General features: G+C 53.8%; 1 protein-coding gene across 3 annotated transcripts in view; it reads right to left on the bottom strand.

Moving 5' to 3' along the window:
• RIMS3 (regulating synaptic membrane exocytosis 3) overlaps positions 1 to 14,048 on the bottom strand; it is a 39,208-nt gene extending 25,160 nt beyond the window's left edge. Inside the window, exons 1-2 of one of the 3 annotated variants that reach the window (XM_036102891.2) lie at positions 13,890 to 14,044; positions 1,674 to 1,773 (exon numbers count right to left, since the gene is read on the bottom strand). The gene's annotated coding sequence lies outside the window, so the exon portion shown is untranslated. Of the gene's footprint in view, positions 1 to 1,673; positions 1,774 to 5,400; positions 5,558 to 13,889 lie in introns of those variants that run through there. The other 2 variants (XM_036102890.2, XM_036102892.2) reach the window with 2 other exon arrangements.
• Positions 14,049 to 15,566: the final 1,518 nt, after the last annotated feature.

Genomic DNA, 15,566 nt, shown 5'->3' with positions numbered 1-15,566 from the left:
GCCGCCTCACTGACAGCCACAGGCGTCTGCAGACTCACATGTGTGTACGCACCCACGCACACTCATACACACACCCCCCTCCATGGCCCCTGCCCAGCCCAGAGAGGCGGGAAGAGCCCATCCCCTCAGTGGGCAGGGAAGTGGGAAGTGTCTTACCTGGATCTTGGGTTCTCTTGGCTGAGGCACGCACGCCAGCTCCGGGCGGGCGCTTGTGTGAGCTTGAATACACACACACACGCATCCCCGCTCCAGCCCCCAGTACCACGCTCCTGGCCCCCATCCCTGCAGGTCGGACAAAAGAGCTCCTCGGGGAGGTTTGTGGTGAGGAGATGAGAAGACTGGCAGGGAGCAGCTGCAGTCACCATGGCTACGGAGCTGACCCACTTCTCCTCCACCCAGCCTGGCCCACCCAGCCCAGACAAGGGAGGACAAGCAGCCTGGGGCAGGGGGGCCCTCCCCATCACACACAGTAAAGAGGTGGCTCTCTGAGGGTGTGGTAAGGGATGGGTTGAGCCCCAGGCTGGTTCCTGCATAGAAAGGCAATAGCCCAGACATTCTTTGAGGGGAGCAAGGTACTAAGAAGATGGCCCCTGCTAAACCTAGCCCCTCGCCTCCTTCAGCATCTGTACCTCTGGCTTCAGGGACCTCCATGGGTCATGCGCTTGCCCTGGACACGTTCTCGGACACAGGCCTCATGGCAGGGCAGAGGGTGAGGCGGCCAGGCCCAAATCTGTGTCCCCAGCTCTAAGGACTCAGGACACTGAAGGGCAAGAGAGACCCAGAGCTGGTTGGACCCTGTATCCTGCTCAGATCAAGGTGGTGGAGGGCAGGGCTTATCCTCCCAACTTGGACTAGGGGCCCCTGGAGGCATGGCCATGCCTTCATTCCTCAGCCTGGGCTGCCATGTGCATCTTCTCTCAGCCGGGGGCTCCTGAGGACATGGCCATGTGTCTTCCCTCAGAACCGGGGATAGAGAGGAACCACACAGCCTTTAGACAGCTCAGTGTTGTGAGGAGATCGCTCACAAAGCAGAATGAATCACTCCTGAATGACAGCTTCCCATAGCTCCGCATTCCCTTCAGGATAAAGTAAAAACCCCCTCACACCAAGGCCCATAAGCCCAGTGACCCAGCTCATCCCATGCTCTTGCCCCTCTTCTGTATTTCAGCTGCACTTGCCTTTTTCCCATTCCTCCAAAGTGCCCTGTGTCTCTCATCTGCCTGGAATGCTCTTCTCCAGCCTCCCCACCCTCATGTTCTGGGGCCCTGTATTTACCTGCTGAGCCACCTTTGCCTGGCTGATCCCTACTCATTGCTCAGTCCCAGTTGCAGTGTCATTTTCTAGGAGAGTCTTCCCAGATAAAGTGAGTCCCCCTGTCATGCTCTCCCAGACTCTGGACTGTCCCTGCCTGTTAGGTGAATTGTGTCCCCCACCCTCCCCCCAAAAAAGATATGTTGAGGTAGAAACCCCAGTACCTCAGAATACGACCTTGTTTGGAAGAGAGTCATTGCAGATGTGATTAGTTAAGTTGAGGTCATGCTGGAGTAGGGTGGTCCCTAATAAGGGTGTCCTTATAAGAATGTGAAGACAGAGACACACAGGGAAAATGCCATGGGATGACAGAGGCAGAGTTTGGAGTGAGCAGCAACAGACTGAAGAATGCCAAGGATTACCAGCTGTCACCAGAAGCTAGGAGAGAGCCATGGAACAGCATCTCCCTCAGAAGGAACCGATCCTGCCAACACCTTGATCTTGGACCTTTAGCTTCCAGAACTGTAAGAGAATAAGTTTCTGTTGTTTTAGGCAAGTCAGTTTGCGGTACTTTGCTACAGCTGCCCTAGTAAACTCATACTGCGATTCCTAATGTGTTCAGTGCTTGTCTCCCACACCCCAGCCCCTGGCTGTGAGCTGCCTAAAAATAGACACCATGTCTTCTTCACCCTGACCCTCCAGGGCCTGGCACAGGTCTGGCCCATAGTAGGGCTCTGTAAAAATGTGTTGAATGAATGAATGATGATCTCAAACAAAGATTAAATTAACAGTATTTATAGTTGTATAGAATTGTGAGTCATTTTTATTTTCTTCATGTGACATATTGTGTTTTTCTAAGTTCCCACTTGAGAAACTATATTGATGTTATCATAAAGAAAAACTAAAATACATATTTTTCTTTTCAAAACATACATTAAGATAACAGTCATTTCCACGAATATGTGTTTTGTGAAGAGGAGGAAGTTCTGCTATCTGCTTGATAACTACTTTTTCATTGATTAATTGATTCCTCCTTATGTTGCTAGAGTGCTTTCCGGAGTCAGATTTACAGAGCTTGAGCTCTGGGGCCTTGCGGGGAATAGATTCCAGGTGGGAGGGGTCCAGGCAAAGTATGCATGCTTCTCAGCCAATCTCAACCCTTCCCATAGCTCATGGGATGTAACCCAATGTGGCACCTGTCACCAGATGGGGGTTGCTAGACTTCACACTTGAGAACACAACCAGCCCTGGCTGAAGACCATTCCCAAACAGAAGCAAAATCCTACCCTTCATGAATGCACCCTCAAACTTAAATATTCACACAAATCATTTGGGGATCTTGTTGAAATGCAGACCACAATCCCATGGGTCCCAGGTGGAACCTGAGATTCTGCATTTCTAACAAGATCTCAGGTGATACCCCACACTGCTGGTCTATGAACCACCCAAAGTTAAAGATAAGATATTCTGGTTGTTCCACAAGAGTGAATGCTTTGGGATAGGGAGACCAGAAAAGGCACATTGGGAGGTGCATTGCAGAGTACCTCAAAAGATAGGTGGGATTTGGAGAGGTAGAGCTGGCAGGAAAGAGGTGGGAACTACCTGGGAAGGTCCAGAGAGAAAGTGCTATGTTGGCAGGATGGTGACTTGAGCAATACAGTTGGAACAGGAGGTAAGTACTATTATGGAAGGGAGGGCTAGAAAGGTAGGCTGGGAACAGCCAATAAAGGGCTCTGAATGCAGGGCTAAGAAGCTTGGCTTTAATCCCATAGGGAGTGAAATCTGACATGACTTAGAGAAAATGTTTTACAGAGATCAATCTGACACTGAGTGCAGACTCAGAAGAAAGTCTGACAGAAGGAAGAAGAGTCAAAAGGCAGGTAAGAAGGTTGCACTGCTTCAGATAATGCAGATGGGGAAAGGAAAGGGGTGGCCAGGAGTCATGAGAAGGCTTGGGGGTTGCCTAGAGTTAGTGATGGGACACAGCTGGGGAGAAGAAAAAACAGAATCCAAAGTGATTTACAGGAAGGGTGGAGACTGAGAAGCACCATCAGCAAAGCTTGAGGTCCCAGAGGAAAACACTGGCTTAAGGGGAAGATGAGTCCCATCTTAGATGTGATGAGTCTGACATAATACTGCAACTCCCACATAAAGGCATTGGGCAGGTAAGCAGATTCAGCGGAGCCCAGGAGAGCAATGTGTGTGGGCAGGATTTGGATGTGTACCCTGAAGGGAAAAATGGGGTACAGAAAGGAAAGAATGCCCAGAGGGGAATACAGAGTGAGCAAAGGGTGACAGGTAATACCCACAGCTAGGGGTAGGAGGGAAATAGAATCCACTGAAGGGAGAATCAGCAGAGAGGTCAGAGAAGGTACCATGGGTATGCAGATGGCCAACCTGGAGGCCCTACCATACTGTGACATCAAAACCAGGGAAAGGCCTGCCCAGCCAAGGCTATAGAAGGGCAAGGGAAGCCCAGGCTCAAAAAAGAGCACTGCTTGAATGGAAAGCAGCATTTGAATTGGTGGAGAAGAGGACTGGATTCCCTGGAGTAGGTCTGGGCTTCAGCAGGATCCGAAGGGGCTTGGGGCTCCCAATCACTTATTCCAGATCAGCCCTAGCACAGGAAGACGATCCCTTAACCTGCAAACACACATACATGATATGTGCACACCCCAGAACCTACCAAACCCCCAGGGCAGAGTAGAGAAGTGGGGAGAAGGGGTCTTTGAAGCAAAACCTTATGGCCGGGAGGCACATAATTTATCATCCAACTAGGACTCTTTTGAGAGTGAGCAGAGACGCTACCAACAATCACAGCACAGATGTGCATTAAGACTTCCCAGGCAAACCCAGCCCTATGGTTACCCTAGCCCTGGGGGATACTGATCCCCCCAAAATGTCCGTTTGCTCCCCGTTCCCCCTTTCTAGATGGGGTGGCGGAATTGAGTCACAGGCGGGAGGAACAGGCAAGCTCATACTCCGAGGCAGCCCCCCCCCGCCCCCCCCGGCTCCCGCGGAGGAGGTTGGTGGATGGGGAGATCTGGCTCCCCCCACCTCCCAGCAGCACCATGGACAGCGACCGGCCCAGGCCGCTCCCAGTCCCCTGGCCCTTGTTTAGGCAGGACCGCCGCGAGGCTCGATCAATATTTCATGGGGGAACGGGTTCGGGTTACCAGCCCCGCGCCTAGCCGGAAGGCGCCGCCCGCTCCCGCCACCCGCCCTGGGGACCCTCCCCTGGAACCCAGCACACCCGCGGCCCGGCTCAGACAGACACCGCCCTCAGGCGCGCTCCGCATTCCCCGCACACCGCTCCGCCCCCGGACCCTTCCCGGGGCACAAAGACCCGCGCACACGCCACACAGCTTCCCGCGGCCACTCAGACGCACCGCACAGCCAGACGCGCGCTGTACGAAGACGGCGACTACACAGAACAGGCACACCCCACACCCAGCAGCAAGCCACCTAGACACATAGCACACACACAATATGCCTCGCAGACACACACTGCGCGGAGAGTTCACTGCAGACCCCCTGGCACGTCACACAGACACCCTGCCACACACACAAACTCACATGCTGCCCGAAAACTCCCTCACAGAGAAGCTCCGGTACATTTACTACAGACACACATATCACACACTGTGTGCGCACACACACACCGTATGCCTTCACAGAGTCCTTCAGACATATCGCCCAGAGCTACTTCACCACACACAAACTCTCTCTCTCTCTCTCTCTCTCACACACACACACACCACACACACACAGTATGCCTTCACAGAGACCCTCAGGCATTCACCACGGATACGGAAGCACATGCGTCACACTATGGAGGCCCACCACCACCCTCCTGGAGCCCAGGCCTGCCCTCCTGCTGTGGACATGGGACTGGGGAAAAGACAGGCAGGACTTCCATCCCTCCTGCCTGGCCCCGGTGTTGAATCCTGTGGATAAATTCTGTGTGTACTCTGAGGCCTCCGGGGGTTGCTGCCCAATCCCCCAGGGCAGACAGACAGAAGCACAAAGAGGTGGGAAGGGGGGAAGCAGGGGAAAGGGGATCTTTGAGACCCCAAAGCCTCCCCAGCCTTGCTGTCCCCAGGCCCCAAGCTCTGGGGCATGAGGCTCCAGGGATGGCCTTGCCCTCACCTGCAGCTCCCACAGCCTCTGTGCTCCCTGGGACTGCCACCTTCTGGGAGGCCCTGAGGTTTGTATTGTGCGTGGGGACCAGGAGAACTGTGGAGTCTGCAGCTCCCGCTGCCCCCCCGGGAGTGCCCAAGTGCTGCCTCAGAGTTGAGGGGACATGCTACCCCCATCCAGACAGCCCAACTCCAAGAGCTTCCCTCTCCAGCAGGGGAGGGTAGAGTGGCACAAATTCTCCTCTCTGCAGAATAATCATGGCAGGATTTTCTGAAAGAAACCCAAGACAGGGCATGAGGTGAGGAGAGGGAAACAGGCTGGCAGAGCAGGAAGAGACCCCTGAATTTTCCAGGCAGGTGGAAGGGCCCTTCAAGATTATCTAGGCCAACAGGCCATGTCTCTGACATCCCCATACCACTTCCCAATTTTGCATTTTCCACATAATGTGCCCCCTCGACAATTTCTGCCAAATTTCCATACTCTTGTTCTGTTCCTTATTTATGGTCTTGAAATTGACACTTTTAACTTGCATGCATATACTGTAAATAGAAACTCTGTGTTACTACTATAAATGCAAAGGCTATTATTGCTTTTAATAGAAAATGATGGTAAAATAAATACAGTAAAAGCAAACTGCATTATTAAATTTTAGCTACATGGAGTTGCCAGTCAAGACCTCTTTGTTAAAAAGGGAAGGGCAGCAGTGTTGGAAAGTTGTTAAAGACACACTGGCACCTTCTCCCTGGAACAACCTTGGACTTGATGGAATTGAAAGGTAACCGACTTTCTCATGACGTGAGCCAATGCTATGTAATGACAGGTCCACGAGCCACTGAAAGTCACCTCAGGTCTTGCTGAAGGTACTACCCCCCACGGTGGGAAGCTCTAGGCTTGCCCGCCTCCTGGAGGAGCTTGGGCACAGTGGCTAGCTGGACCCTTGGTGCTACGATCCATTCTGATAATAACAATCCTTAGAAATTGCTCAATTCTTTCCTATTTATAAATTGTCCCTACAGCCACCATCTAGTATGAGCTGCACAGCAGGAATTATCATCCCCATTTCTGAATGAGAAAACAGAGGCTCTGAAAGATTAAGAGATTTGTTCAGAGTCACATAGCTACACAGGGTAGATCCTCAACTCCCACCCCCCTTTTCTACTCTACCTGCCTCCATCTGTCCCATCATTGGGAGCCCTTGTTCTAGGCTGACCCCTTCCCGGGCAGGGGGGAGTAGAGGGAGAATGGTAACCTTGCATCTGCCTATGAGGGCCTCACAATCCCGAAGGCAAACAAGCAAGTGAGTAAGTAGAGCTTTTATTCTGGAGTCACACTGTTGTGTGTCCCTAGCCGAATAATGGCACCTCTCTGAACCTCAGTTTCCTTGTCTGTCAAATGGGGATAATAATAGTACCTATCTTATAGGGTGTGAGGATTCAATGAAATAATGCATGCGCATAGAGTTTGGCACAAAGTGAGGACTGAAAAATGTTTATCACCAGGGAAGTAAAAAGAATAGAATTAATTCAGGTTAAAAAAAAAAAAAAAGGCTGCTGGGGGCGGGTAGGTATGGCATGGTTCTTCACTGAAGAGAGGAAATGAGTTCCGTCTTAGAGAATGAATATGATTTTGGTAGAGAGAACTATCCTGTCTGCTCATGCCCTCCTCTTCCTTCTCTGCCTGCTCCAAAGAGAGGTGAGAAAATACAGGGTCTCATCTTCCTATCTTTCTGCTCTGGCCTTTGAATGACAACTGACAGGCTCTTCAGAGCCTGCCCTGGGCATTGCTGCCCCAGTAAGACTCCCCTTTAAGTCACAATGCCTGGGCTGTTTTCTCCAGGGGCTATCCAGATGGAAGGCTGGGGGCCAAGCACACCCTGGCACTCTAAGGATCCTAGCAGATGTCTTTCAACGTACTTGTGCAGACAACAAAGACCCTCCCTACCACCACCTTTCTCCAACGGGGTCAAGAGTGATGTCTGCCTGTCTGACTTTGAGAGCTTTCCCAGCAGGTTGCAGGTTATTGGACCTGGGTGGGCACCTGACCCACTCAGAGCCAATCAGATCCTCTCATACAAATTTGGACTTGGACGGGCCAAACCCCGGGTTCTCTGAATGCGGCGGGAAGGAAGGACAACATACAGCAACTATAGGTTGCCCAGGCTCTGGTAAAGCAGAGAAAACCCAGTCTGTGGAGAAAGAAAGGTAAAGGCGGCCAGAAAGGTGCAGAGAACGGCTGCTTCCATTTCTCCTGGCCTACAGGTCCTGCCTCCCAGAAGCTAACGATTTTCTGCCCCTCCGTTCTCAGGAATCCCTTGTGTCCTGGTAATAAACCCTTCTTTATTACTGAAGCTGGCTTGAGTGGGTTTCTATATACAAGCAAAGACCTAATTAAGAAAGGGGAGAAGCTGGGAGCTAGAGGCACAAAGATGAACAATCCTGGGGGGGGGGGGGATCAGTGTGTCTGCACCGGATGAGCTCAGCTTAATGGGAGACATGGAAGCAGAGATGTAGACTCTGTACAGATATGGCCAAAGGAGGGTGAGTTACCACCGTCCAGGAAGGGCTGGAAGGGTCCGCAGAGGCTTCGCAGCAAAGGTGGTAGCTGAGCCCGTTTTGAAGAGTGAAGGACATTCTCCAGGGAGACAAAGCAGAGGTGGGGGAGGGCTGACAGGCGCGGGAACAGCAAGTGCAGAGGCACAGAGGCACGAAACAGCCTGACGTGTTAGAGGAACTGCCAGAAGTTCAAAGCGTTGGGCGGGGGGGGGGGGGGGGGGGGGGGGGGGGTGCGGATAGAGGGGGAGAGCAGGGAAGATGAAGCTGGAGAGGCAGTCCGGTGCAGATCACAAAGGGCTTTGAATTCCATGCTAAGAAGTTGAGGCCTTTCTTGTCAGCAATAGGGAGCTATTGAAGTATTTTAAGTAGCAGGGGGGTGACAGGGTCAGTTCTGTGCTTTAGAAAGATGGCTCTGGGGCCATACAAAGAAAGGACTGGAGAAGGCAGGGAGGCCAGTTAGGATGCTGCAGCAATGATTCATCTGTTCCTTTCATCCACTGACCGGCTCACTGTATACCTACTGTGTGCTGGGGCTAGGCAAAACAGGATTCCTGACCCCACGGAGTTCACAGGCTAGCAAGAAAGAGAAACAAGAAAGAGGTAATTCAAGTGTGATGAGCGTCATGAAGAAGTATGAGGTCCTGGGGGGGGGGGGGCAGTGTTTAGTTTCTGGTTTTTAGGCTTCACCAGGGAAATGATGTTGGAGCCGGTATCTCTTTGAAAGCTAAGTAGGAGTTAAAGCAGCAGGAGGAGGAGTGCATTCCAGGACGGAGGACCATGTGTGAAAGTCCTGTGGCTGAGGGAGAGGAAGAATGGTACCACATGACAGAAGAAGGGAGGCAAGGACCGGAGCACACAGGGCCTCGGAGACTGCGTCAGAGTCTGGCTTTGGTTCCCAGAAGTCTTGGAAGGGTCTTACACAGGGAGATGATACAATCAAATGTTTATCTTTCAAAGATCACTCTGGCTGCGGTGTGAAAAATGAAATAAAGTGGGGCAAGAACAGAAACGGAAGGAGCCGACTCTAGGAGGCTGTCCCTGTGGTCCAGGTGGGAGCCGACGGTGGCCTGGAATGGGGCGGCAGGCGGGGCGAGAGATACGGAGAGCTAACACGACTTGCTGAGGACGGCTGTGGATGTGGGGGTGAGGGAGAGGGAGGTGTCCAGGAGAACTTCCAGCTTTCCAGCTTGAGCAAGTGGGTGGATGGTGGCAGCAGAGATGAGCTGGAGATGCTGGAGGCACCACAGGTGCCAGCAGGCGGAGCTGGGGACCTGGGGACCTGGGTTTGGACCCTAGGCAGATTGTGAGACATCTAAATGTGGCCCAGGAAGCAGTCAGACCTGCAGGGCCTGAGCCCGGGCGGGATCCCTCAGGTCCAGAGAGTAATGAGATGACCTCGCAGTGGAGGAGGAGTGGGCAGTGCAGAGAGGAGGTTGCGGGGAGGCAGGGGGCAGTGGCAATCCTGGTGGCAGCAGGGCCTGGGGGCAGAGTGACCAGAAGCTCTGAGCTCGGCAAATCAGAACCATGAAATCTAAAGGTTAATTCCCTCAGCCCCAGGAGGTATCAGGCTTTGGCTCCACCTCTCCTGGCCAAGCCTCTGGCCTCAGCACAGACACCTTCCAGCCTCCCTTCCCCACAGCACCTCTTCCTCCTACCAAGACACAGCTCGGGGTGGGGGGGGCTCCACCTAGGAAAGACTTCCCCAGTCCCGGCATGCACTCTGCTGTCCAACAACCTGGGTTTGAATCCCAGGTCTCCACTTGATAGCTCTGTGACTTGGGCCAAGAAATTTAACCTCACTGCCCTCATCTATATAACAGAAATAACAGTAGTACCTACCTCACGGGGCTGTTGGAGGGTTAGTATGCAAAGCAGTTAATAGAGAACCTAGTACACAGTAAGTACTCAATAAATGTTACTATTATTAACATCCCGCCCACCTTGGGACAGTTAGACATGCCCTCCACCTTGCACCTCCTCCACTTGGGACCTATTTGCAGGTCTATGTCTCTCCCTGCTTCTTCCTACCCCTACCCCTATTTGTGGGGCTACATAATATGCAGGGCCCAGTGCTAAATGAAAATGTGGGATCCTTGTTCAAAATTAGGAGTTTCAAGATGGTGATAGCAGAACACTAACCCGAGTGTGTGGTCCTGCTAACGCAGGGCTCCGTGCAGCCATTGACTCATGAAACCAGCCCTGTCCCCACCCCCACCCAGCCCTGGGCCTGGCCTGGAGTAGGTGTCAGCCCCATGCAACAGGGTAAAAATGCCAACTGACGTCGAGATAGGGTTTTGTCATTTCCATCTGGAATTTCATTTAATCCTTCCCATAGAAATAACATCAACTCCGTTTTACAGTTGACGACACTGAGGTTTAGAGATGGGGTGGGCCTTGCCAGAAGTCACCCGCCTCCTCAACTGCAGAGCTGGGATGTGAACATAGGCCTGGTGCCAAAGCCCTGCCTCTTGCCCTCTGGCTCCCTGGGGAGGTAGGGAGAACCTGGACCCAAGGGGTGAACTTTGTCAACAGGCCCAGAGAGAGGGAGCTGGAGGGACTGGGACCGGCCCCCTCCCTCCTGGGGCGGGCCACATAAACAACCAGCTCCCTGGGCACCAGGGCTACCCAGGGAAGGGGGTGTGAAAGGGCAAAAGGTCACTCCTAAGAAGGCTCTGCCTGAGGACCATAGACTCCAGCCCCTGCTCTGGAAATGAAACCCTGCCTTCTCGGCTTAAAGCCCTTTAGGGACTGCCATTGGCCTCGGGAGAACTCCTAAGCCTTTAGTATCCTACCGACCAGGAAGGTCTGGCCTCTGCCACCGGCACACTCTCTACCCTCTTTCCTCCACTGCTGCCCTCCCCCGCCACACCAAGCCCCTCCCACCATCACCCAGGCCTGAGCACACACTGCTCCCTCTCCTAATCCCTGCTTCTTTGCCTCCTCAACTCCTTGTCACCCTAGGCTCCCTGAATCCTTCCTTTCAACACACTGACACAAGTGTAATTAGCTGCCCTGGACCATCCTGGGCTAGAATGCAGGCTCCACGGAGGCAGGGCTGCGTGACTCACAGAGCTCGGCACATCAGCTGTCTGAAGGCATGCCCCTGCAACAGAGGCAGGAGGGTCCTGCACACCTTCGCCCCTTCTCTCCACTCCCCCCTCATCCTCTTTTTCTTGTTCAGGTATCTTGAGCTCAAGGTGGGAGAAACCCAAACTTGCAAAGGGAAGTGAATGGTCATATAGTACGCACCTTCCACCTGCCAGCCCTGGGCTGGGGGCTGTACATCCAAGTCACTGCATCTAACCCCCAAGCACCTTCCTGATGGGGGTGGGGCAGTATAAGTGTAAATTATTCCTATTTTCCAGAGGAGTCTGAGACCAGTTGCCTGAAGTGGCCAATAGAGCCTGGAAGTGGAGAATGCAGGATTTGAACCCAGGTCTGTCTGATGCTCAAATACCTGGTGTCCTCTCTGCCCCTGTGACTGTCCCCAGCCAGCTCACTTCCAGCCAGGGAGCAACTGTTTCTCACCCATACCTTCAGTTCACACACACCCAAAGCAGCTCAGCTCCTTGTCAGGTCAGCAAAACCCTAGTGCCGAAGGCAGCTCCAGGGCTAGTGAGAGGCCCATGTAGAAATCACCCCTCCCCTGGGTCAACAAAATGCCAGTCTAGGAGAAATACACCCCTCCTCTTCCCGTCAGCCAAATACTAAAGGGGGAGACACCCCCACTGTCAGCAAAATGCTGGTACAGGAGGTATGCCCTGCACCCCAAGTCAGCAAAAGCCAGTGCGAGAGACACTTCCCCACCCCTCTCTGCCCAGGGTCTAAGACATGGGCTGGGGGTGCACAGAGTCCTCCAAAGTAGAGCCCTTGGGGTGGGGTGGGGGGAGCTTTGGGGCTGGGGCTGCCGTTGCCTGGGGGAGGAGGCTGCAGCTGGGGAGCGGGCAGACTCGGGTGAGAGTTCTCACATGGCACTAATGAAATCAACCACCAGCCTGCCCCCCCCCCCTTCCCCAGGGACCCTCCAGGCTCCAGCTGATGCAATGCCCAGGCCAGATAATTGTTTTCTTCCCTCCTTAAAGGGCCAGCTGCTGTTGCAGCTGCAGACATCACCCAGACCCCTGAGAGACCCCGTAGAGCTTAGCACCTGGTTAGGGATAGGGGGAGCCCAGAAAGTAGCAGCTTGGCCCCAGGCTCTGCAGAGGAAAATCCAATTAATGTCCGAAACCAGAAATGTCTGTGAGCAGGGAGGGAAGGAGACATGAGAGTTAAGACAGAGACAGCGCCTGGCCCACAACCACATGCCCCGAGGGAAGGGAACCTGGTCCTGGCTGCGTCCTCAACACCTGGCTTCTGCCTGCCTGTCCCGTCAAGTCCTTGGCACGGGGGTTGTTAGTGAGTTCAGCAGTGCCAGGCACTGTGCGAAGCAGCTCAGATCCACCATTTCAATCACTCCTCCCAGCAGAACTGGAAGGTGGGTCTATTTTACTGAAGGAGGCTCCTAGAGGAGAAGTGATTCCCTCAATAACACACAGCCGGGAAGTGGCAGAGGCCGGGTTTGAAGTCAAGTTTGCCTGACTCTGGGCTTCATTCCCTGCAGAGGGTTGAGTAGGTGTCGACCCCAGGGCTGGAGGTCCCTAAGCCAGGCAGCCTGGGCACCTACGGCAGGAAGGGGGTCTGTGGGCCCTAAACAGGTTCAGAAGGGCACAGTGCTTGGTTTAAGCACAGATTTCATGGACCCCTTCCCTAATTCCACCCCCTCACACCCCCCCCCAACCAGAGAATGTCCCATTAGGCTACCCACATGCCCCCAGGGACAGTTGGCAGCTGCCTGATTACAGACTAATTGGTGGCTGGCAGCAACTGTGTGTGGGGGGGGTGGGGGGGGTGGGGGGGTGGGGGTGGGGCTAGCTAGTTAACCCCTTGGTGACCAGGCCTAGCCCAGAAAGGCCCTCTCCCTGCCACTTCAGGCCCCAAACCCAAGGACCCTAGACTTAAAAGGCATCATAGGCAGAGGACAGGACCAAAGGGGCATCAGCCTTCCTCTCCAAACCCAGACAACACCCTTGAAGCTAGGGGTGGACACTGACAATCACCCAGGTGCCAGCCAGCACCCCTTGTTCTCTGGCCTTGGATATGGCATTACCTACTCCATTCAAGACCACAGGAGCTATGGGCCCTCCCTGGGTTTCCAGGCCCAGGATACTGGGAAGAAATCCACTCCTCTGGGTTGGGTTGTCCAGAGAAGGTGATGTGGGCATGGGTCCAGGCAGCCTGGAGGCCAGCCAGTGAAGCTACCCTCCCCTTGAATGAAAGGGTGTCCAGGTTGCCCACCAAGAGTCCTGCCAAGCCTCCCTGAACCCTGGACTCCCCACCGTGGATTACCAATTGCCTTTCCCAGCTTCCCAAAAGTCCCCTCTTCCTACCCTAGGGCTGGAGTGAGTACCACCCCTTTTCTTTCATGGGCTGGGGGGGGGGTCCTCTGGGCCCCACAGTGGTGTTTCATTGGGAGGAAAGAGTGCCTGCTTCTCAACCAGGGCACAGGCAGGAGGGAGAAAGCAGGCTGCCTTCCAGCTCCCTTTCCAGGAGAGATTTGAGGCACTTTCTAAAAATGCCATGCGAGGCAATGCTGTTGAAGACCAGGGCCCCAGGTGCTCTGAGAATCAGCAAAGAACTCAAGACTCTGGGGTCCCCTACCCCATTTTTCAGGCTTCCTCAAATACCCCACGTTCCCCTCTCATACCTTAGCCCCCACCCCTGAGCCATCACATACACTCTGCTCATCCTCTGAGCCCCCGCCCTGCACCCCCCGCAACCCTGCACACTCACATCCCTACGTGGCGCCTCACTGCCGGAACCCTCTCCCCCCTCCCCCCGGTGGTCCCCCAGATCTCCGCAGCCCCCTCCCCACGTCCACTCCCAGGCGAGCAAGGCCTACTGACTTACCCGGAGGTGGGGCCAGGGTCCAGACAGGGAGGGGTCTCCGCTGGGCGAGGCGGCTCCACAAGGCGGGGCAGGTGCTGCCCCTGGACCCCGCCCCGCGGACCCGGCGGTGGGCGCGGCCCGGTCCCAGGCGGGCGGCGGACTCCGAGGGGGTAGGGGCGCGGGGCGGGGAGGGGCGGCGAAAGAGGCTCACGGGGGCATCGCCCGCCACCGGGCCGGGCAGCTCCGCTCCGCCCGCCTGCGCTGCCGGCTCCGCAGCAGCCACGGTTCTCAGCCGCCGCCGGGTGCAAAGCCCAAGCCCCGGCCGGCGGGAGGCGAAGAGGGAGGCGGGGCCTGATGGGGGCGGGGCCTCGGTCAGGCGGGTGGGGTCACTGGAGGGGCGGGGCCACTGGGGGCAGGGCCTTTGGTGGTGGGCGGACCTAGGGGAATGGGGAGAGTCTGGGTTCGCTTGGTTGCAAGCAACCCAGGCTAACAGGACCTCGAAGGGTTGGGGTCTAGAGGACGCCTCAAGCCTCTCCACGTCCCTAGGACACTCCTGCCTCATGTCTGCTCCCCCCTCCACCACCATGTCTATCTGTACTTTTTCATCATTCCTCCTCTTTCGGGCACCTCGAAGGACATCACGGACACCATGGTACCCCTACTCCATCCTGGACCAGATCCAGGGAAATCAGATGGTGGGAGATAGGGGAAATGACTTACAAACTCAAATTCAATATACAGGTGGAAAAATTGACGCCGAGAGAGGAGAAAAGACTTGCCCAAGTTCCTGTTGTGAAGAAAAAGACTTTATGAGACCCTAAAATGTGGACAGCCTGAAGCAGGGTCCCACAGCTGGCCAGAGGTGAAGCCAGGACTCAATTTTATTCAACTGTTAATTAAACTTTTGTTATCATCTAATCTACATCAGGCTTAGAACTAGGCCTGTGTCATAGAATGATTGCTCTGGAACAGCAAGGGGGATTAGATTAGAGGGACAACATGGAGGTCAGGGAAATAGCTGGAACAATGGAGGTGAAGGATGGGGAGAGCAGAGCCTGTGAGGATGTGGGGGAGGAGGGAGGAATCAAGATTTCCTTGTGCTCTTCCCAAGCACCCTATCATAGAGACATGGAAACCAGGGGCTCCCTTTGGAATCATGGTCCCTTTGCACATTTGGTGAAAACTTGGGCCTTCTCTCTGGACAAATGTGCAAATGTACACTTTGCATACAATTTCAGGGACTTCAGGGACAAAGGATTGGGTGGACGGTTGATTCTTAAGTGCATGTAGAAGCATAAACATGCAGGAATTAAAAAAAAAAAAAGCTAGAGAAAAAGGAATGGAAAGAGATTCTGTCTTACCTGATATTAAAACAGAGACTCAATGTATTTAGAACAGCATGGTATTGAAGCAGGACTACACGAATTAGTGGAACAAATCGGAAAAGAGAAATGGATCCAACCACACGAAGGAATTTGGTGTATGATAAAGTTGGCACTTCAGGTAAACGGGTGAAATAACTGGCAAGTCATTTGAGGAAATGAGAGAAAACTGTGTCCTTACACCAAAATAAATTCCAAGTGACTAGCATATTTATATATTTTATGTACCAGAAGAGAGCATGAGTGAATGTTTTAATAATCCTGGAGATGGAAAAGACTTTCCTAGGCATGATGAAACCTAGAAGCCAAAGGAAAA

The sequence above is a fragment of the Halichoerus grypus genome, chromosome 5 (assembly GCF_964656455.1).
Source record: "Halichoerus grypus chromosome 5, mHalGry1.hap1.1, whole genome shotgun sequence".
NCBI lineage: Eukaryota > Metazoa > Chordata > Mammalia > Carnivora > Phocidae > Halichoerus > Halichoerus grypus.
This window is presented reverse-complemented; position numbering and strand designations above follow the sequence as displayed.